This window comes from Falco naumanni, chromosome 2 (assembly GCF_017639655.2).
Source record: "Falco naumanni isolate bFalNau1 chromosome 2, bFalNau1.pat, whole genome shotgun sequence".
Classification (NCBI taxonomy): domain Eukaryota; kingdom Metazoa; phylum Chordata; class Aves; order Falconiformes; family Falconidae; genus Falco; species Falco naumanni.
In genome coordinates this window covers 35251058-35272935 of record NC_054055.1, presented here as the reverse complement: position 1 = coordinate 35272935, position 21878 = coordinate 35251058, and the positions used below count along the sequence as shown (strand labels likewise).

Below are 21878 nucleotides of genomic sequence, written 5' to 3'. Positions count from 1 at the left end.
CACTCACGGAGCGCGCCGGTCACAGAAGCACAGCGGCGGCCGCGCTGCCCTTCGCCCGGAGCGACGCGCTCGGCTACAGGCAGCTCGCAGCGCTGCTGCCCCGAGACAGCGCCTTCACTCTCGGCTGCCTGGATTTTTTGTGTTTTTTTCCCAAGCGCGCCCAGGTGCTGCACTTTACCAGAAGTTCCCTTCCCCCGCCACCCCCGCCCTCCCCAGACGGCCGAGGAGCGCGGCTCCCGGCGCGGGCGGCACGTCGAGGCGGCAGAGGCCGGCAGCCCAGGGACCGCGTCCCCCCGCCCGGCCGCCCTTCCTTCCCTTCCCCTCCCTGCCCTGCCCGGGGAGCACGTACCGCCTCGCCGCGGGGCCTTCGGCGCCGCCCCGGCCGCCCGGCAGCTTCGTGCAACTAAAATGGCTCCTGTCGAGGGGGGGAAGTGGTGCCCGGGCCCGGCCGGTGAGTCACCGCGGGGCCGGGCGGCTCGGCTCGACACGACACGCCCCGGGCGGCGGCCAGCGCTCGGTCGGGCCCGGCCCCGCAGGTGGCGGCGGCCGCGATGCGCTCCGCGGGCTGTGCTGGCGGGGTGCGGGCAGCCGGGGAGAGGACGGCCGCCTCGCCTCGCCTCGCCTCGCCTCGTGTGCGGAGCGTGAGGGAGCGCGGCTGCTCGGCCGGCTCACACCAGCGGCGGGCCCATGGCGGCTCCCGCCCACCTCCCTGCTCCGCCACCCCGGCCGCAGAGGCACCTAAGGAGCCCCTATGTACAGTCCCACCCCGCTCCCCTTCACGAGTAATAAATAAATAAACACTTTTCTGGGGAACATATGGTATGTTTCACCAATGCTGTCTTGCTCGCCCTACAATGGCTAACCCTGGAAAAAAACCCCAAAACTTTCTGGGCCCAAATCTCTCAGTGAAATCCCATTAATGTGCAGCGCTCCGTGAAGCACTGACACGCACCTAACTGCAGAGCCAGGGCTGCCGAGGATCCCCAGTAAGTTTCTGATACACTCCTCATGTTCTTTCAGGGAACTGCCATGCCTAACAAGCATCGTGCCCCGAGCCATCCAGCCCACAGATGAAGGCAATGTCAGCGCTTCAGCCAGGCTCTAGCAACTCATCGGGCATGCCTGACACATATTTAATCTTAACAACATGGCGTGGAGGGTGAGGACAGAATGACTTCCACCTTATTTTAGTGGGAAGGGTAAACGCGGGCTCTGTTTGCAGGCTGGCACGTGCATTCGTTTCCCACTGACTGGCAGAAGGACAGAGTCCAAAGCGGCACGGCGGCTGTAGGGCAAGACACCGCACAAAGACCCAAGCCATGCAGGCGACGAGAGGCTGTAACTGCAGGGCAAGGAGCTGGGAGGCCAGAGAGGGCAGCAGGAGCAGAGGCAACCTTGCAAGGAGCAGGGAAGCTGCGAGTAAAAACCTGACACTACTTCTAGCAAACACATCGAAATAATTCCAGATATGATTTAAGTGTGGCTGTCATTAACCCTCCCGGTAATAAACTGTAATGCCACAAGTGGCATGCTGAGCAAAACTCATTGCTTTTTGGATGTTAATATCTCCAGCTACTGGCTATGTTTAATAACCAAGAAGAAAATGTTGGTTTTACTTGCAAGTAATTCAGTCCCTGTGATACCTACATGGCACTCAAAGGCAAAACTGGCTCCCAGTTTACTGTTTAAAGAGCAGTTACCCAGGTACAATTTTATTACATAGGTTTTATCATGTTATTTTGCAGCCTGCTTTAGTGGGAGATCTGAAAAAAACAGCAGTAGCACATTTTTATGACTAGCTGAGTAAAGGTCTCAATTAAGTCACTACTAAAGTAGCTTCACTACAGCTTTTTATCAAAATATGTCTTCAATTGTATTTCTCAGCTGAAAAGAGACCATGTGGAGGAAACACCGTGATGTTATTTTAGTCACATATATTTTCCACCTCTCGCAACAGATGTACTTTCCCTCTCTCCAGCAACTTAATTATAATCCAATCTTACATCTAAAAGTATTTGTTTCTTTTGCTGCAAAACCCTTTGGAAATCATGAGGCACTGCGGGGAGAAATCTGACCCAGGTGCACAAGTAGTTACAAGGAAACTGTAACATTGGCACAGGGAGAGTGCCATTTTAATTACTAGAGTCTAATACTTATATTTTACAGGGGAAAAAGCCAACACAGCCTTATCCAGTCAGTCAACTAAATTAAAAAATCATTTCGTAATGATGTACAAGCACAAGCTATGCAAACATTTAGCCATTTCTAAGCTAAATCTGGAAGCATTATTTTCTAAAAAAAGCCTATGTAAAAAGTAAACGTATTTAACAAATGAGAATGCAGGTGAATGTTTATCTCTGGAAATGTATCAGGTTTCTTGCTAATTTTAATTTTGGCTTAAAGAAGTGACCTTGCCCATTGCTGGGATAAGTATCTCTATGAAACTCAGATCATTGTTTGCACAGAAGACATAGCCAGACACTGACCAAAAACATGGTTTAAGCCAATTTAAACAGCTTTAGCCCTCTGCTCCATCACAGCTGCATATTCCTTGCACCAAAATATCCCCCCAACCTGTTTCCCAGCACAAATATTTGTGCAGTCGCACAGCATGGCAAAGGGTGGAACCCACCAGTGGAAAAGTTAAGGCTGCAGAAATAAATAAATAAATAGCACACAATACAATTTTCACGTTGCCATTGGCCCTGGCCTGCAGAGAAACACATGCCAAATTACACCCTGAGGGGGGCAGTGCAGCACACCGGCTGGGGTGGCAGAGAACGTGGATACGGCTCCCACTTCTGCTGGTCTCATGTGTGACCCCAAGGAAGCCACTTCTCTTTTTATGCCCTGGTTTGAGTCCATCCTTCTCAACTGGCTTTGAAAGCAACAACTCTTGTTACAAGGATGGGATGGGATGGGATGGGATGGGATGGGATGGGATGGGATGGGATGGGCTGCTTCCCCAGGAGATGCAGAATGGGACCACAGCAGATGGCCTGCAGAAGGGACAGCATGAGGCTCTGAAGCCACATGAGAACCGACCAGAGAGATGTGCTCTGGAGGTGTGCTGCCCTACCCAGAAAACAGATACACTTTAGTCTCATGAAAATGGGCCAAAAGGGAGGTTTGTGGAGGAGAACACATTATTTTGAAGAAGGGTGCAGAAACTTTAGATTTAAAAGCTCACTGGTTTTTATCTTCACACTGTATTATACACAAGGTCACCACATTAGAAGCCTAGCAAGCCCTCATTTACATGGTACCCTGTGGTGCCATTCCTAAAGCAGCTCAAGATGCTGTAACTCCTCTCCACTATTGCCAGAGGAGATCCCACCACCCTGCTGTCAGCTCAGGCTCATACCATTAACTCGCACAGGCTGAGGGCCTCATCAAACTGGCTCAAGACTGGGTAAAAATCTGATTTAAGGAACTTCCATTTCATATTGTTTTTGTAGGATCCCAGTATCTCAACCTTCACAACATATTTAATCTCAGGCATCCCTGTAAGAAAGAAATACTAATAATCCCATTTACAAGCATGGCAGGGAAGAACACCTGAGCAATGGACATGCCTGAGATCACACAGTGTGTGTGTAAGGACAACATTTGAACCAGCCTTTCCCCAAGTGTTCAGTTAGCACCCAAACTCCTGCACTTTCCTTTCTCCTTGGATACAACACTGAGAAACATATAGTAGCACTGCTACAATATTTTAATATAATATCTTATCTATCATGCTGTTACTGTCCTGGTACTTTGGATTTGTGGACTGGCACATACCACTGTGCCACATAAAACAGACTGAAACTATTGTGGGTTTCTAACACTGCCAGATGCATAATGACCTAAATATTTATGCATGGAGAAACTGCATCAGGAGATTGTAAGGTAACTTGCTCCTATTCCCAGAAGAAGTCTCTGCTATGGGACATAGGCATAGAAAAGTTCTCTTCACTGTGTTATTTAACCACAATTCAGACCACATACTTATAATATTTTTAAGACAATTGTTTGCCATCTACAAACCTCTTGTATTTTCAGAGATTTTAGTAAAAAAACATCTTAAAGGAGAAATGTAGAACCCAGGGGTTTAGATACCTGCATTGCAGCCCATGCAGCTATCCATTCTTAATTTGCAATTTAAAGGTATGGTTCAGTGATGTTTTAGTGTGCAGTGAGTATAGGCTGAAAGTAGAGCACCATGAATTTGAGAGAAAACAGTCTATGTTTTCACTGTGCTGGTCTTCTGAACTGTAGTTGAATCATAGGAAAGGAAAGGTGGTAGTAAACCAAGTACATATGAACAGGCCACTATTCTTTTCAAAACCTGGGAGGGAAGGTAACCCAGGTCTCCTTTGTTAAGTTTAAATCCTTCAGATCGTAAATGTCATCTTCCTTCAGAATACACAAGAGTCCTTCACAAGTCTTCAGTCTTCCAAGCTTCCAGAAATTATGCCTTTGTAGCAGAAGGGGCAAGAGAGGTGTTTGAAATGAAATGGATTCACAACTGAGCACCAGACAGCTTTAACCTCATCCATTTTATGCTTCTAAGCTTGCCTCGTGTTTCCTAGCGAAGGCATATTTGGCAAGGTAGCTGCCTTTGCCAAGCAGCACAGGAACATCCCACACAGCTACAAACCCCTGACCTTGTACAGCCTTGCACAAACTCTTCTTGGATCACCTCTAAGGTATTCTTAGGTCACATCCCAGAGGTGACAAGTGTCTAGGAAAATCTACTTATATAGTCTCTTTTCCTCGCTCTTTTAAGTTCCTTCCTTCCTCCTTTTGTTATGAGTTTATTCTGCTGAGAAGTAATGCTTCTCAGTATTTCTGAGAGTGGTTTAAAATGTGGTTATATCCTCCTTTCTACTCACAAGCAAGATTCAGAGGGAAAGAATTGCAAAAATCCAGGTAGTAAATACAGCTCTGACACAGAATAATCTCTGATCCACTCTCAGCCAGAAGCTGCAGGCTACAGCTTCTCTCTGACACTTCTCTACCAACCTCAACCACATTTTCTCTCCCCATCCTCTCCTTGCACCAGTTTTTGTCCATGTGGTACCTGTTAAACTTTCCACTGATCCCATTAAAGACATTAAGAGACACTGGAACAATTTGCCCAGAGAAGTTGTGGATGCTCCCACCCTCAGGTGTTCAAGGCCAGGTTGGACGGGGCTTTGAGCAGCCTGGTCTAGTGGAAGGTGTCCCTGCCCATGGCAGCGGGTTGGAAGTAGATGGTCTTTAAGGTTCCTTCCAACTCAAACTATTCCATGATTCTATGACGACTGTGGCAGAAAGCTGACTGGGATGGGTGGGGAGCACTAGCTGCTGTTGAATCAGCTCAAAAAGACTGATGAGCACTGCTAGTGAAGGGCATAGGATCTCCCTCTGTGGGTAGTAATGGACTACAAGACTGGGCCAGCACTAAAGTCAGTTTTCACTCTAAGACTCACATGATTGCACAACAGCTGTAAAAAAAAAAAAAAGCTCGACACATGTTACTTGGAGGATGCTACAGACAGAAAGAAGGGACAGAGATGGTGCTTAACCCACAGCTCTCAGATCTAAGCTAGCTCTGTTCCACCCTCCCTCTGCACTCTACTTGCCTGTTTGTTTTGGAAAATGCACTGAAAGTCGTTTAACATCCTATAAATACACCTGCCAGTAGGTGTGACAGAAGTCACACTTGTAAACCCATAGCTCTGAGGCACTCAAGACAAAGAAATCAAAGACAGGACAAATTCATCCCCCATAGATCTCTCAGTGAGCTTTAGACCCTCCAAAAAATCATGAAACAGAAAGAATTAAACCACAATCTGCAAATATTTGTATAATGTATGTATTACCTCTTTTTCTCAGATGCCTCATCATCGTGCCTCACCCAATGTTATCAATAACCACATTCAGACAGTAAAGGCTCCTGCATCCTGAAATCCAACTCACTTATAAGTTGCTACTTTCCAATTCTTCATTCAGAGTCACTAAACTGATCCAAGGCGGCCAACATCCCTTATACTTTTAAATACATCTCTAGACCCTGTTCCAGCACAGGCCCTACAACAAAGGCAACTAATGGGAAGTAAATGGGCAGAGAAATGTATTTTATACCAACAAATGGGTAACTGTATCTGGATTATTTTTTTTTTCATCTAGAAGAGCTTACTGATTGAAAAGACAGAAACAGTTTCTGAAACAAGGCAGAAGATAGTGCAGTTCTAATTAATGCCCATTAATTAGAATTCACAGCTATGCACTGTGAAGGTAATGCTATTTTATGTACAGAACACCTGACCACAACATATTTGCAACAATCAAAGCCAAAATGACCTCATTTTTGTATGGTAACAATTACTGGATATCCCAAGAGAACCAGCAAGGACATAACACTATGATGTTCTAATCCCAGATTCTCACACACTGTATGTACCAGCCCTGATTTTTTTTTTTTTTTAAATAATATACTTCAATATTGTACAAGGCTATACAACCCTGACTGCAGTAAGATTCAGCTAGATGCTTAGCTTTCCAAAGGAAACTATCACCTGGGTATACAGCTGGTTTGAAAGACAAGTATTATTAGGTCGCCCATCTATTTTTATGGATTTGCACGCAAAACAAAGCCTTTAAGCAAATATGGATTTCCTGCTATTGTGCAAGAAAGACACAAAGGTGAGGGAATACTAGGTATGAAATGAAATTGATAAATACTGCTAAAATTCAAAAACATATATATGACAGAAAAGGTTAGACTTTCCAAGGGTAAGAAACAATCTTTCCAGAAAGAAAGTCAGTGTTGATTCTTAAAGCAGACCAGCACTGGATGTCATCCCACAAGGTAAGCTTCAGATCTCCCACTATTATATTCCTTCAGAGCTGTGTTGCTTTAACAGGATGGTTATATTTGCTCTGCAGTCCTTGCAAGGATAATTTTTGAAGAATCCAAGCTCAATCTAAACTCTGAAAGGATGTTACTACACCAGTAGCAGTAAACTTAGCCTTTGCTCTTTTCCTCTCTTATACACACACAGAAATAAATCCAGAGCTATTTGTAAACATGTTGTTCTGTGGTTTTTGTTTTGTTTCTGCTGTCAGAATGTTGTAATCCGTGATACAAGACTGAAAAAAAACCAAACAAGCGAATGAACAGAAATGTATACCAAGTGAAACTATGTTGCAAATACAGAGAAGAAACATAAAAGCAAAGACTGGGTGGGTTTTATATAGTCCAATAGTGGTTTCTTAACTGGGACACTGTAGTTGACTGAGAAATCCTCATTAAAAAGCTATAACTGTATTTTTCCTCTTCTCATTCTGTGAGTCACTCATTACGTTTTTGGATGTTGCAACACATTCATGAATAATAAACACATACTGGGAAGAAGAAAAAAAATACCCAGTGTTCACACTGGATTTTTTTTATGTCTATCAGTATAAAAATCAAATCAAGAATGAAGCTGAGATTTGTAGAAGTTTCTATGCAAGGAATGCTATTAATCACAGAGAAAGTATTTGGTACAGCCAGAGACAAGCGCACAGATATGCACAGAAGTTACAGCACGACAATGTTGGTATTACTATTATTGTTTGGCCTTTATACAGAGCAAGAGGACAAGGGGAGGGATCATAATGTTCCCCATCAAACCCTCTCCTGAGGGAAAACACCCAGGCACCGCCCTTAACTAGACAGTTCTGGACCCAAAGCTGTACTTCTGCAGCTGCTTTTTTTTTTTTTTTTTTTTAATTAATTTTCTTTTAAAGGCTAGAGTTAGTTTGCAGAGACTGCACAGTCCCAGAAAGTCAGCTGTGCTACAGGAAATTGTTGGTATCTTGAAGAAGTACCAGGGAATTATTTATTCACATTTCCGTTTTAGACAGTAACAAAAAGCATCTAGTACATGCACATGTCGGGGTCGTTGCTGCAAAGGCTTTCTACTGCTCAAGTCAGATGAAAATGTGTTTGCTTCTATTCCAGTTTTTGTTATCCTTTGAATCCCGACATCTTAGACTGGCCTTATCAGCTACCTTGCACACTTGTGCCGACTCCCTGTACAGATGCAGGCCAAATTTATGGAATTAAAGGAAAACCAGATAAACATCATTTTTAGAAAAATGTTGAGCCAGAGTTCCACAAATATTTTAGATGCTTATGAGAATGCAACAGGGTATTTCTGCACTGCTCAGGATGTGAACACAAAAAAAAGACCGTGTGTTTATGGAAAAATATATAAGTGCTAACTTGGAGAGGCAAGAGAAAAAAAGTTTTGCAAAAAAGTAAGCTCATGTGAATGAATTAATTTTCCGTCGCAACTCATTCATACAGAGAACTGTCTATTAAAGAAACGTTAGCTAGAAACACAACCCAAATACTTGCTTGTTCAGGAAACAATCAATACTTTAAGCAGTGGGCTTCCCTACCCAAATACATGCTACATTAACCACTTGGTGAATACATAAATCATGGAGAAGAGAGAAAAAAAATGAAGACTGCAGGACACAAAAAGGAGAGCTGTGGGGAAGCTTGGCACTGCAGGAAAGGTGAACTGGCTGCTGGAAGGCCAACTCTCAGCTACATTTCAAGTTGCACGAACAGAAGTCTTGTATCTCTATGCTGATCTTCAGCCAGGTGGGCAGTCTTACCAGCAAATCCTGTAAGATTATAATCCTGTGAATCACCTCAAGAAACCAAACCGTCACCTCTACTATCGTCACTTGCCCATAAAAACTAGGTACAGCTGTCAGACATAGCCTAGAAGATACCACTGCACACACGCACAGAAGCTCAGTTCCAGAGAGAATTTCTGCTACTATGATGTGTTTTCCAAAAGCCTCTCAGGAACCATTTTTCCTGACTCTGTGGTTTAGGGAGCTCTGAAAACAACATTGGGAACAGAGGCTAAGAGAACAAGAGCACATTATGGCAGGCACATTTTCTCAGATGTGCTTTTTTCTCCTGCTTTCCACTAATAGAGGTCATTCATTTAACGGAGGGAGTTCAATATTCTCCCTAAGTAACCTGTCATAGACTTAGTATCCTCAATGCTCAATTCAAAGTACTATGTTTATTATTTTAGTCTAATATTGTCAATTTAGCATTTCAGTATATATGTTTAACATTACAAGCCATTTAGCCCTGCATTTACTGAGAGTCCATCAGCTTTGAAGATCTGTGCTCTGGAAAACATACCACTAGCCAGAGAGGAATGATTTCAGCTCCCTCTGCCATCAAGGGACACAGACCTAAATTTGAGTAGAGTGCTCACATTCTAGGACAGTAGTCTAAATTCAGAGTGTTTCATCCATTGTTTCTCTCTAATCAACTTTATTTCATGAACTTTTCATTTAATGCTTCCCACTTTTAGCAAGACACATTAGAAATGTTTTCCAGCTTCGCCTATCAGACAAAAATATACTATTTGTGACTGCGGTCACAGAAATCTTCCTTTATTTCAACCACTACTGAAAAGTAATAGCAAACGAAATTAATTTTAATATTCCAAATAAGAATAATTAAAACATCTTTTCTTAAGGCAGTGGTCAATAATCTCACTCAGGAAGGAGAAAGAGTGAAGAAAATTACCTTTTTTTTTAGATGCCCACAACCTCAGACCTGTTGGTTTTGGGATATGAGCCCTTGCTGCTTTGCAGAAACTAGGAGCAGCTTATTCCCTACTACTCTCTGTTCTATGAGAAAACAAACTCCCCTACCCTAAACAAGCACCCCGTATTTCCTTTGAGTACTTGTTCATTCACACCATCACTCTGACTCTGACCAGAGCAGAAATACGCATCTGCTAGCTGTGCTTGTACAAGCCCCCAAAAGATGTCTCCTCATCATCCATTTATTTTCATTTTTACTAAATGCCAAAGGTATAAAGACTTGAAATCCTCTGGAAAAAAACACAAACATCACTAGTGAGGTAAAGTGGAGCTGGTGGCAGGCTACTCATTCATACATTCTTTTCCCCCACATCCCCGATAAGGCCTTCTTACCTCAGTTTCCCCATCACTTTTCCCCTTGGGTCTGATCACTGGCACCAATCCCAAGCTAACAACAGCACCTGACTCCCCATATAGCTGCTCAGGACTTTCTGTACCCTCCTCCCTATTTGTAAAGGGCAGCAAAGTAAGCCCAGACTGCCTAAAGTGAATTGGGAGATCATGAGCTCTAGCTCTTGGTCATACTCAACTGGGAAAGCTCTGGTGCTTCATTGATGGGTACTGCTCACTTAGAAAATCTGGTCATTAATTAGGTGAAAAAACTGCCTGTCCATACTTCATGCTCTTGCTGTTCTTAAAACTACATCACACTAACACAATGTTTGGGAGAGGAAGGGAAAGAAATCTAAGCTGTAATTACAGATGACTAGGCTTCAGCCTTATTTGGTATGAGCATTCAGATCTGAGTCCATTTTCCTCCCATTAGTAAAAGCTAACACCTTGTCCTTAAAAAGGACACAAAAAAATCCTTCAGTAAACAGATGTCCATGCACTAAGCTGGGTGAGAGGAATTTAAATTCCTTACTATTGGTAATGGCTTACAACTCAACATTCTGCTGTAAGCACTGATCTAGCTCTCAGTTATTCTGTAGTTTACATTATCACAGTTTTATCAGCGGGACTATTCACAGTTTCTTCTGCATCTCGTTTTCATGGCTGATATCTTTACAGTCAGAAGGAGGAAACTAATTTGGATCTACCTTCTTCTATTTCTTTCCCTTTCTGATTTGTTTTACCTTGTTTTCTTTCATTCCCAGCTCTATTCCCTACTCTTCAGGTGTATGAACAAACACTCAAAATACATTTTGGAATAAATAGAAAAAATTAGATTGCAGTGGCTCCACAGAGCAAAAGCATGGAAGCACCTGGTTTTAAGCCACCCAAGCTGTGACTATGTTCCAGTCAGAATCCACAGACAATTGCCATCTTCTCCCCTGCTTATCTGGAACTGGTAATTTATTCTTCTGGCAGATAAAACAAGTAATCCCCAAAAAGGTTTTATCACAGAATGGTGAAAAAAACCTTCAGGATTTTTATTTCTACTTGTCTTAAGTCCAATAAGAAACCTAAGGACATGATTTAGAAACCTGACTGGATAAGAAAGGGGGAGCACACATACAAAAAGTACCAGTGACAGTGTTAATAAAACCACCTTTTCACATCACTCCTCCAGTTTCTTTAACACAGTACCTAAATTCAGTATTTTCCCTAATACTACCCATTTAGAATAGCTTCTTCTGCTAAAAGGCAGTCATTCCACAAACATGAACATAGTGCTATACAAAAGAACCATAAATATGCATTTTCTCCCTTAAACCACACCTGCACAAATACCTGTGCCTATCGAAACACCTATAATAAGACTACTGCTCGGTCTGACAATGAAGTATACAGAATGGAAACTTAAATCTAAATATGTGTGTAACACATCCTGCTCCACCTCTGGAAACAAAAATAAAGAGGGACCGATATGTTTGTCCATCATACCATAAAGCAGAAGCTCCAATGAACAACATAGTCTCTAACTATATTCAGTGTCGTTACATGTCTTGACATCAATCTGAAACAAGACAAGGGAGAATGTATGAGCCCTAGAGGATTAGAGAATTCAGAAAAATAAGTAATATTCTCGACAGGTATTGAGGCAGAGACATAAGATACACAGTATTCAACACTAATTCTCCACAATAAAAACAATTACTTCTATAACTACTTTTTTTCTTCAGAAAAACATGAAATGAGTTGTTTGCTTCCACTAACACACATAGATTTGGGAAATGAGGAAAAAAAACCCCCACCTAACTAGTAAAGACATTGAGGGGGCTCATACAGTAACAGCCTTGTGTATGACTTGATCTTCCAGTTTCTAGTCACACAGCAATGATAAAACAAGAGACTACAAACCCCCATTTCTTGTGCAGCTTTTATTTCAGAAGGACAAGAGAAAACAAAAGCTAATGTATTGATTTTCTCACAGAAAATATACAGAGACCTCTTAAGCAAACAACCTCCTGAAAATGTGTTGTGACCATCCAGCTGTCTGACCTCTGTTTTAGACTGTGCCAAAAACTATGTCCAGAGTCAAAGCAAGTAGCTAGGTCAGACTTTAGGTAATGTATTTGCAATAATTCACCTCAGATGAGGTACATAATGATGCAATCACCCCCTCCTTTCCCGAAAGAGTACAATAATGATAGAAGTACACCAGCAAATTTGATCACAAGGACAGTAAAACTCTCTGACATCAATAGATATGCCCTGGAAAATGTTCACAAATGGCCATTTGCCAAGAACATAAAAGTATATTTCTGGCTTTCACCATCTTGGCTGCAGTATATTTATGGTCAGAAGCCAGTTCATTCATTCATTAAAATATTATACCTATAACAGTTGAAAAGGTTTACTACCCTGTAATATTAACATTTGAAAACTGAATTTGCAAAAACCTTAGTAAAATTTTTACAAACCATAAAGACTAAAAATCTGTTAACCCGTAAGATTTGTTCAACTAGGAAAACCTAAAAAAAGCCCCTAGAGGTTTGTTTTGGATGGCTCAAGACTAAGGTTTCGCTTGAAAATGCATTCAGCGAAAGACAGCTGCACTGAGCACATAGATACCCAAATACAAAAGAAAAAAGCTCAGAACCACTTCAGTGGAGGTAAGCGGGTGCTGGGAGACCTACTCCCTGCACACAGTGACATATGGGTGTAATTCCTTTCTCCCAGAAGGAAATACAAAAGTAAAACACTGGCACAAGTCTGTTGGCACAAGGCTGGGGAAAGGCTTACAGTTCAATAGGCTGCAGACACATCTCATTTCCATTATCTCCACTAACACACCACTAATTTCCTCAACCCACCCCACAGCAGCTTCTCAGTACAGCTACCAGAACCTGCCTCAGCTTTGCCTACCAGAACCTGCCTCAGCTTTGCCACCTCAGCACCTCAATCCATTTTGGCTAAAATAAATCTATTGTTTAAACTGCGTAAGTAAAATAATTTTGGCAGAAACAGAAGGGTTCCCGTGTTCAGCTGGCAGGCTGGGGGGGGAGGTGGGGAGGGCAGTAAATGATGGCAGAAGATGAGTGACAAGGTGCTGGGGGGAGTAGCTGACGGAGCAGAGAGGTGGCCATCACAGCCACAGCATCCATGGGCATGGAGACCAAGCTGCCTGTACTTCCTACACACACTGCGACCCTGTCGCTCCTTGGGACACCCATACACACTGACACTTCCAGTGACAGTGTGAAGAAGCTGATGTCTTTTTCTGCACAGCTGACCCTCAGGCCTAATGTTTTACTGAGAAGATGACTGCAGCTGGGATCCATAACCATTAAATGCCAGCTATTTCATTAGATGCTGCTGTCTGTCACGTGTGAGGCAGGATGCGCAGGGAGAGCAAGAAAAAACACTGTGCAAGAGCTGCCTGAAGGCCTGTCTGTTTGGGGAAATTACTGCTAGAAATATTCAAGTGCTGGACTTTATTCTGGAGCTTGGTGGTGGCTTCATTTCTGTTGCGTTCCCCTGCAACCTGGGAAGCAGAGAAGGAGGGAGGAGGCCCAGGGTTCAAGCCGAGGCGATGTGGGAGCTCTCTGTCACCCGCTGCCATCGCCCTCAGCACACGAAGCGTATTTTAAGGTATGAATTCAAACAACTGGACTTAGTTACCCAGTTTGCACATTTCTTATGTTTAAATCAATTTATCTCCCCAAAATACTGCAGTTTCTGAAGCTGCCTTGGACTATGCTCTTTTCCTAGAGTCTTATTGTCCCTTAGGTAACACATTATTATCACAACACGTTGGATCAGTCAGCATTCCTACAGCAGTATGTGAACACTAAGTACTGTCACCATCCTTTTTGTGACTAGTCTGGCTGTCCTTTTACCCACAATACCACTTCCCCTGTCATTTATATTAAAAAAATAGCAAATTCTATGCCACAGGGTAGAATAACCTCCTTACCTCTTCAATAGTTTATACTGGTGACAAAGTATGCTTTTCCAGTTTCCCCTCAAAACAAACATATCTGTTGCAATTCTCTTGTTCAACGTCAGACCTTGATCAACCAGAGACCTTGAAATTTCTCATTGAATTTCTCCTCTCAACAAAATTAAAGAGCAGGGAACAGATGCCAGGATGCTGTTCAAACCTCCCTTGCCCAAAAAGGCTCTCTGAAGGTCTGCAGCAAGTTGCAGAATCCTGCAATGTTCCACTTCTCAATCACCAGTTCATGTCCTCTCCTGAAGAGTCCAAGCCCAGCCCAAAAGCTTCCGATAACACACTTAATGTGGAAGCTGCTGGAAACGACACAGCAGCAGTGCCTCTCCAAGCAGCAGCAGATGTGGAAACAGAAGCTGCAGCAGCAGATACCCTGTGAGTGACCTTCTGCCAGGACTTGGAGCATGCTCGGTTTCCTACATGAAAATATGACACATAAACGAGTCACAGAACAAGGTCAAGCATGCTGAAACACCTCATTAAATTTCGTTGATGCCTGTATGACCAGGTACCTCAGACTCTGTAACTGCTTAATGTCACCACTGTATTAATGAAGGAAAAAAGACTGGAACATCACACGGCTTAGAGTATGCAGGTGAAGCTGAAATAGTAGGTTTTAACATAAAAAAAGATACTTCTGTATACACACATAAATAAAAGAAGAAAATCAAACTAATTCTGGGAAGAAGGCAAAATTATGTCTTCACTGGCCACAGATGTGCTAAATTAGGGACTACATGGGGAGTTTGCGCACACACACACAGCAGGTATAGCGTAATGCATTCAATAAAAACACCTAATTCTCGATTATCCTGATTATAGTTACATTTAGCACTGGTAAAGGGGGAAACCAAACCTGGCAGAGAACACAGTCCTAATACTATTTGTAGCCTTTGTTAATTTGGTTGTCTGGGTGCATAATTATCCTACACGCACATCTAGTGCTGTTAGGCGTACAATCAGTTATACAGCTCAGCTATTTAGTAGTATTATTTTCAACTTTGATATGCCCCTGAGGTGGATTTAGGTCACTTGACAATTCTGTAAATTTTAATCTCAGCCTAAAACATTGTTTCACTTGACAGCCAGTGAGGGAATAAAAATCACTTAATATTACCAACACAGTAAGATGTCACAAGCTGGCAAAATACAAACTATGACCACATTTTCAAAACAGGCATCATGTGGCGATACTCATTATCATCCCTGTATCAACCCAAGTTTTATCCAACTACTGGAACATTAAAATAAGATTCAAAATTTACTGTTGATTCTTTGATTTTGCCATTTTCTGGGAAGAAATTTATTAAATAACCCAACCAGAGCTCTTAAAAACTGAAAACATGCAATCTGATTTGTACTTTATTAGTAAATTGGATCCTGTATCCCCTAGAAATCAATAGTGCATTATCATTAACTCCAATGAATGTAGCAATGGATATACAGGCCAAACCCTAGAAGGCTGTACTGTCATTTTCTCAAACACACATATCTCAACAGGGTAGCTGAGGAAAGTGTTTTTAGAAATCATGCTTGAGAGGAGTACTTTAGTGCTTAAGTTATTTCCAAGTAAGCGGAAATATATGCATGGTTTTGGGAAGTCTAGAGATACTGATTTACAAGAACTTATGCTCCTCAAGTTTCAGTTCTTCTCCACAGGAAAACTTCCAGTAATGTCATCCTCTACAGAAAACGCAATTTTTTAACCTTAAAACTTTCATAGGATATTTTAAGGTGTGAATGAAAAAGCCCAAACCAAAGCCACTGTGTGAAATATTGAACATCAAACCCTGGCATTCTTTTGCGTACCAGACACTCTAGAGTAAGTGCTATAAAGTAAATTTTCCACAAAAAGCAATACTTCTAACACTTAAAGTATATTTCAAATTCAGATGCCAGAGGAAAAAATGTGAATGTTGTATTAAAAAGAATGAATGATGGAATTAATAAAACATCATCTCAAAACTATCTAGGCCCAAGTGCAATTCCCAGGCAAACTAAACCTTCAGCTTTCTTGTGAAGCTGCCTGAAAAAGAGCTCTGCAGGTAATGCTTCAACAAAGTGATTTCACCACCATAACTTCTGTTGTTCTAGTAACTACCAGGCGTGCTGTCAAACCATATGCACACTTTCCCATGTCCCCATCTCTGGTGTCCGCTTGCAGCAGGAGATCTGGCAGCAGGAGAGGCAAACCCAAAGGACAGAAAGGTGGTTAAGGTGAGAGCAGGCTTGGATGTACACTGAGCCCTCAGCAGCTGACTTCTGAACAGTGAGCAACGTCCTTGTCTATCTAATGGCAGGGGAAATTTCTTCATCCCTGAATACAGCTGTCAGCATCCTGAGCAAAGACAGCACACTAACCTAGGAATATGAGCGAACTTTACTGACAGAGAGCAGTAAGCAAGGAAGGTGAGTACCCGATATCCTGTCTCCAGCTGCCACCAGATGTTGATGCTCTGGAGGAAAGTATACAATAATTACTCATAATCCCAGAAGTCAAATTAAGCAGCAAGAAGAAATGGTCCTCCTGACCCAAGAGAAGACCAGCCAGGTTCTGAAGCATGACATTTTACTATAATCTTGTCCAAGGTAGCAACTTGTGCTACAATACATGGACAGGACTGCAAATAATCTTATTTTCGCAATCTAGCAACAATACAGTTCAACTGAGCACAGTCCTTCCCTCTTCTACATGCACTGCAAGTGTCCTCCACAGAATCAAGCCAAAGCACATCTCTGAGAAGGAAACCCCATCTCACTTTAAACACTCCCAGCAACAGCAAATCCATGACAATGCTTTATTGCCCTCATTGCTACTTATTATTTCAAGGTACAATGTATCTTAACTTAATCTCCCAGACACTGGATGTCTCAGTAGGGTCAAGTAAATATCATGTATTTTCCTTACACATATGTACAATATAGACAGGCGTCATTTCCCCACTTAGTCTCTTCCAAGCTGAATAAACTGTACACCCTGCATTGTGAAGCTGGGTTTCCAAACCCTGGGTCACTTTTGTCACCGTGCTCTTACTAATATTTCACATCCTCCCTCACATGTGAGCAGCAACACCAGAAGACAGAATTCCCGCAATCTTACTAAGGCCACGTACTTTCTTTCCTATTTCTGTGCAATATTTATATTGCTATACAGCCAAAGATCACACTTCAGTCACAGCATTACAATGAAAAATCCTGTTAAGACGATTCTCTGCACACATTCTTAAGCCTTCTTGCAAATTACTAGTTTGAAGACAGTCTCTTATCCTGCTGGTGTAACTGCATTCCTGGTTCCTTTATATGTGGCTGCATGAAAAATGCCTTCTGCTGGGTTCTGACCATTTTAAAAAAATGCAGCACACCGTACTAGTAATTTGTTCAACACACACACAAACCTGCATGTAATCTATTGGTAACAACGAGATACCATCACAGAAACTGAGAATATAATGATACTAAACAGCCCTACGCCAAGATTCAGCCCTCAGGGGATGCCACAAGAAACAGCTGCACTCCCATAGAAGAAAGGCACGCCTAAGTTCATTTCTGAACTAAGATTTATGAAGCAACTTTGCCAATGTTTGTGGTATTTATTCCACAGTGACTCCATGGCACAATTGTTTTATACTCACACTTCACTGCAGAGTTAATAGATATATCAGGGACACAATATAGGGTGAGTCTGCTACAACAGAACAATTGATGAATAGCTTAGGAATTTGGGAGATGTGGTTTTTTACAGTTCAAAATGCTGGGAAGCAATTTGCTCTAGTTCTATAAATTGGTCTTTAACAATTGTTAAGCCATTCTGAAAGATTCAGAACAAGTAAGCCCTGGTTTGTCATTTATTTCATAGGCTCTGTTTTAAAGTTTTCAATTTTTCAGCCAGGAAAACAATGAATAATGTGAGTGAGGAAAAGCATTTGTACAATTAATCAAAGAATTTTAGGTTTGATTCTCTATTAAAAAAAAAAATAATCAGAATCAACTGGCTGCCAGTTAGTCAACCAAGTAAAATATTATAATTCAGCAGTGTATTTCCATGTACATAAACATGTAAACAGTATTGATGAAACTTTTAGCACTGCCTATTAGGCAGTTGCTAAACACTTCCAATGCAAGATGCTGCTTCCAGCTGCTTGTAACTTGGCCAGACTTTGACTGTTTGGGTTGAAATTTTCCCAGCTGAATGTCTGCCTCAGGCTAAATTTTGTTCCATGTGTTGTAGAGGTTACCTCTGAGTGAGAGGTGCGGCAAGAGGCAGACTGCGATTAGAAGAACTTAGCCAAAATACTTTAGCTGTTTTCAGAACAAGACCAAAGAAAATGCTGTCTTTCAATGTTAACAGAAGTCTCTGGGAAACTTGGAAGGCTACAGCACCCTTCCAGCTCTTGGTGACAGATTCGAAGTCTGACACAAGGGCTGGAGCCACTATATTGCAGGTGTCCATTTTGCTGCCCCCATGAAAAATCCAAGTGCATCTGATCAAATGTTCAAAGACAAACTGCACTTTGTGCTTTTTCAGCAGGTATTTGCTAGGCCATGTCCACACTTTTCTCAACGCCTCATGCTGATCAGACGATAGGCCATCCCCACAGCAACAATTTCTTGCCCAGCTCCTGTGAAGGGCAGGTCTGCAGCTCAAACAACCACGCTCCAAGCCAGGGAACAGCAGGATGCTCCAGGCTTTCCATGTAAGGGCTGGTGGAGGCCATGACAGCACAAGGTACTTGGGACACGAGCAGAAGTCCTGCTTCTCCTTGCCCTTCCCTGCCCTGTCTTATGGATGTTCACAGCAACACAGACCACAGCCACAACCTATGACCACTGGTTAATCTCAACAGAGTGCTCAAACAGCAGAATCCCAGATGTTACATCAGGAATCCAGTCAATGAAGGATGATGGCACAAGTATGCTTCCCTAGCTCTTTTCCTAAGGGAAAGAAAACCTAGGAAATCACACACAAAAAGCAGTAATAAAAGTGTGATTAACATGGCAGAATTTAGGAATTCTTAGAACTAAGTGGCTTACAGTAATTAAACCCGTCTCCTAGTGCTTATATGCATGGAGGTCAATCTCTAATTGCAACTGACCTGGTCAAATTTTTTTTCCCCATATAAGCTTTCCTGTAGTTAACACACAAATTCTTCTTTTTGCCCTTGTTTTCTAGACCATCACTACACAATTTCAAACCACAGAGGGAATAATTTATTTTCTCCCAGGTTCTTTTATGATTCTTATCACGACAGCAATCCATCAAATAAAAGGTATTGTTATCGACATTTTTTTAAAAGATGGGAAACTAAGATATGGAAAGACTAAAGGAAAAAGCTACAGACACTGTCCAGCAACTCTGACACTCAAGACTTGCATTTCTAACACGCTCAGACCTACAAAACATTTTCTATATGTCAAGAGCAAACAGCTGTTGACTTTTGTTCCAGATGGACAAGCTCAGCATAACTGCAAAGGAGATCCCAGGGACTCAGGCCAGGCACCCAGAAAAACCAACAGACCATGTGACAAAACCTTTACGTTTACATGGAAATCCTGTGGCAATGGCAGGAGCTGCAAAACCCAATTCTCCAGCCGTCCCAGGTGTGAAACTGCCTCTCCCTCTGCATACAATCATCGGCCTTGTTCACATTACCTCTTCTCGCTGCTACCCAGCCAGGGAGCTGGTACGCTTTGGCAAATGTGCCACTGGTTCATCACCTGAGCTGGTTCATCATCTGAGCTGGCTGGGAAGGATGGTGGCAGATAACATCACAACAGACACCATCATCATGCAAAGACTCAGGGCGGCCAGATAAGCCTGGCATTTTTACAGCTCCCAAGCATTTGACTTTGCAAACTTACCAACAGGGAAGGGCTAGATGGGGCAGAGAGGTAGTCAATGTATAGAATATATATAGATCAGCCACATATCCACTGGGTGGCAGGCATGTTTCACGGGATCCAGATACATGTATATATAGTGGTATACAAACGAAACCTCTTGAATACTGTGCTTGTTCCCTGTTCCCTGTCTCAGAAGCAACATCTGAACAGACACGGTAAAAAAAAAAAAAAAAAAAATCCCACAGAGCAAAGTTAACATATTCCGCCTTCATTTAAACACCAGCTTCTTGTTTGCAGCACTGAGGTGTTGGAACTGCCCGGGCACTCGAAGGTCAGAGCTGTGCAGACTCGTGGTGCCCTACATCACTTCTGTAGGTGGGTGCCCCAACGGGAGGGTGCAGGGACCTTGCAAGCGTCTCCAGAGTTTCTGCTGTAGTAATTAACATGTAAAAAGCAAGGCCTGCAGAGGCTAAGCCTTTAAACTCTTCCCCAGTTTAACAAACTTGGGGGGAAGTGAGGGTGATGGTGGTGGGGCACGGGATTTTTTTTTATTTTTTTTTTTTTACTAACAGCTGTAAATGCATCCATGTGCCTAAGCAGCTAAGTTTTAAAGTTCAGAGACACATTAAAAGCCAATACTTTCCATGGATTTCCCCTTAGCATCTAAGCAGAACCATTTCAAAACTTGCTTAGAGGATGTTTCCGGAGAAGAGGCCATTGACCAAATTTCAACCCAGTGCATATTTTTATAACCAAGTTGTAAACCACGTAAGAACTCCACTTATAATGGAAATGCTGACAAATGCATAACTACCACATCTCGCTATGACAGCCCGACCGCAGGCCCTTCTGCCTTCAGTAAAAAGCAGCGCTGCCTGCCGCCCTCCTTTCCCAGGCTGCTCGATAGCCAGCTGGGGCAGGGGGGGTGGTATGCAGGGGCATCCCTGGCTCACCCTGTTATTCCAAACTTCAGCAAACCTTACTCCGCTTATTTCCCGCACGCCGAAGGAGCCACCCCCTGTTTTCGCCATAAACAACCAGAGGGCCTCTTAAATCTATGACTCACTCCACAGGCTTTTCCTCCACCCTTGTGCGTGACTACAGCAAAAAGGTTGCCAGCTGCAGTTGGTGAATTAACATTATTTTTTTCGCGGCACCGTCGGCAAACAAGTCGCGCAGCGCTGGGGCGGGGGGCGCACAGAGCCGGTACGGGCTTTACCCGTGGGGGGAAGGCGCTGGAGAGGGGCTTCACCCGCCCCAGCCACCCGGCGGGGCCGACACCCCTGGGAGCCAACGCTGCCCGGCCGGGGCCAACGTGTCGCAGCCGGGGGGAAGGGGGGGGTGGGGAGGTGGCCAAGTGCGACCGTGCCGCGTCCCCTCCCCCGCCCCGGGGCGGCGCCCCCCTTGGCCCCCGCCGCCGCCTCAGGCGCGTGCGCGCCGCCAACCGTCCCGCGCGCGCGCGCGCGCCCGCCCCGTGCAGCGCGGGGCCGCCGCTGCCCCAGGACGGCGGGGAGAGGCAGGCGGCGGCTCAGGGCAGGGGGACGGGGAGGAGGAGGACGGAGGCGGCGAAGTCTGCACCAGACACCGCTCCCGATATCCCGATCTTACGCGCTGCCCAAACTCCTCAGAAAGTTGGCATGGGCATCCAGCGCGGCGGGGCGCCGCCGGCCGCGGCGCGAAGGCGCGCACCGCCACACGCACGCAGGGGGCCGCCGCCCCCCCCAACCCCTTCGCACCCCCCCGCGCACCTCCCGCTTCCCGCAGCCGCAGCGGGGCGAGAGCAGCCCGGCACAGGGTGCTGCCGGCGGCGGGGCTCGAACCTGCGGGCCCCGGCGGCTCGCCCGCCGCGAGAGAAGGGGGGGAGGCTCCCCGTCCCCCCGAGCGCGAAGCCGGCCGCAGCCCGCGGAGTTCGGCCGGGCGGCACTCACCGAGCGGCGGCGGTGGCTCCCTATCCGAGCGGCTCCCCGCAGAGCGCTCGCCTCTCCCGGGGGCGGGGGAGGAGGAGCGGGCGAAGGCAGGAGGTGGGGAAGGGCGGGGG

At 44.1% G+C, this 21878-nt stretch overlaps 1 protein-coding gene across 4 annotated transcripts in view; it reads right to left on the bottom strand.

Annotated features, from left to right (window-relative positions):
- Positions 1-21863, bottom strand: part of ELF1 (E74 like ETS transcription factor 1) — a 96964-nt gene extending 75101 nt beyond the window's left edge. For 2 of the 4 annotated variants that reach the window (XM_040583998.1, XM_040583995.1), the window contains exon 1: positions 350-477. The gene's annotated coding sequence lies outside the window, so the exon portion shown is untranslated. Of the gene's footprint in view, positions 1-7; positions 219-349; positions 478-21768 lie in introns of those variants that run through there. The other 2 variants (XM_040583994.1, XM_040583997.1) reach the window with 2 other exon arrangements.
- Between the last annotated feature and the right edge of the window lie 15 nt (positions 21864-21878).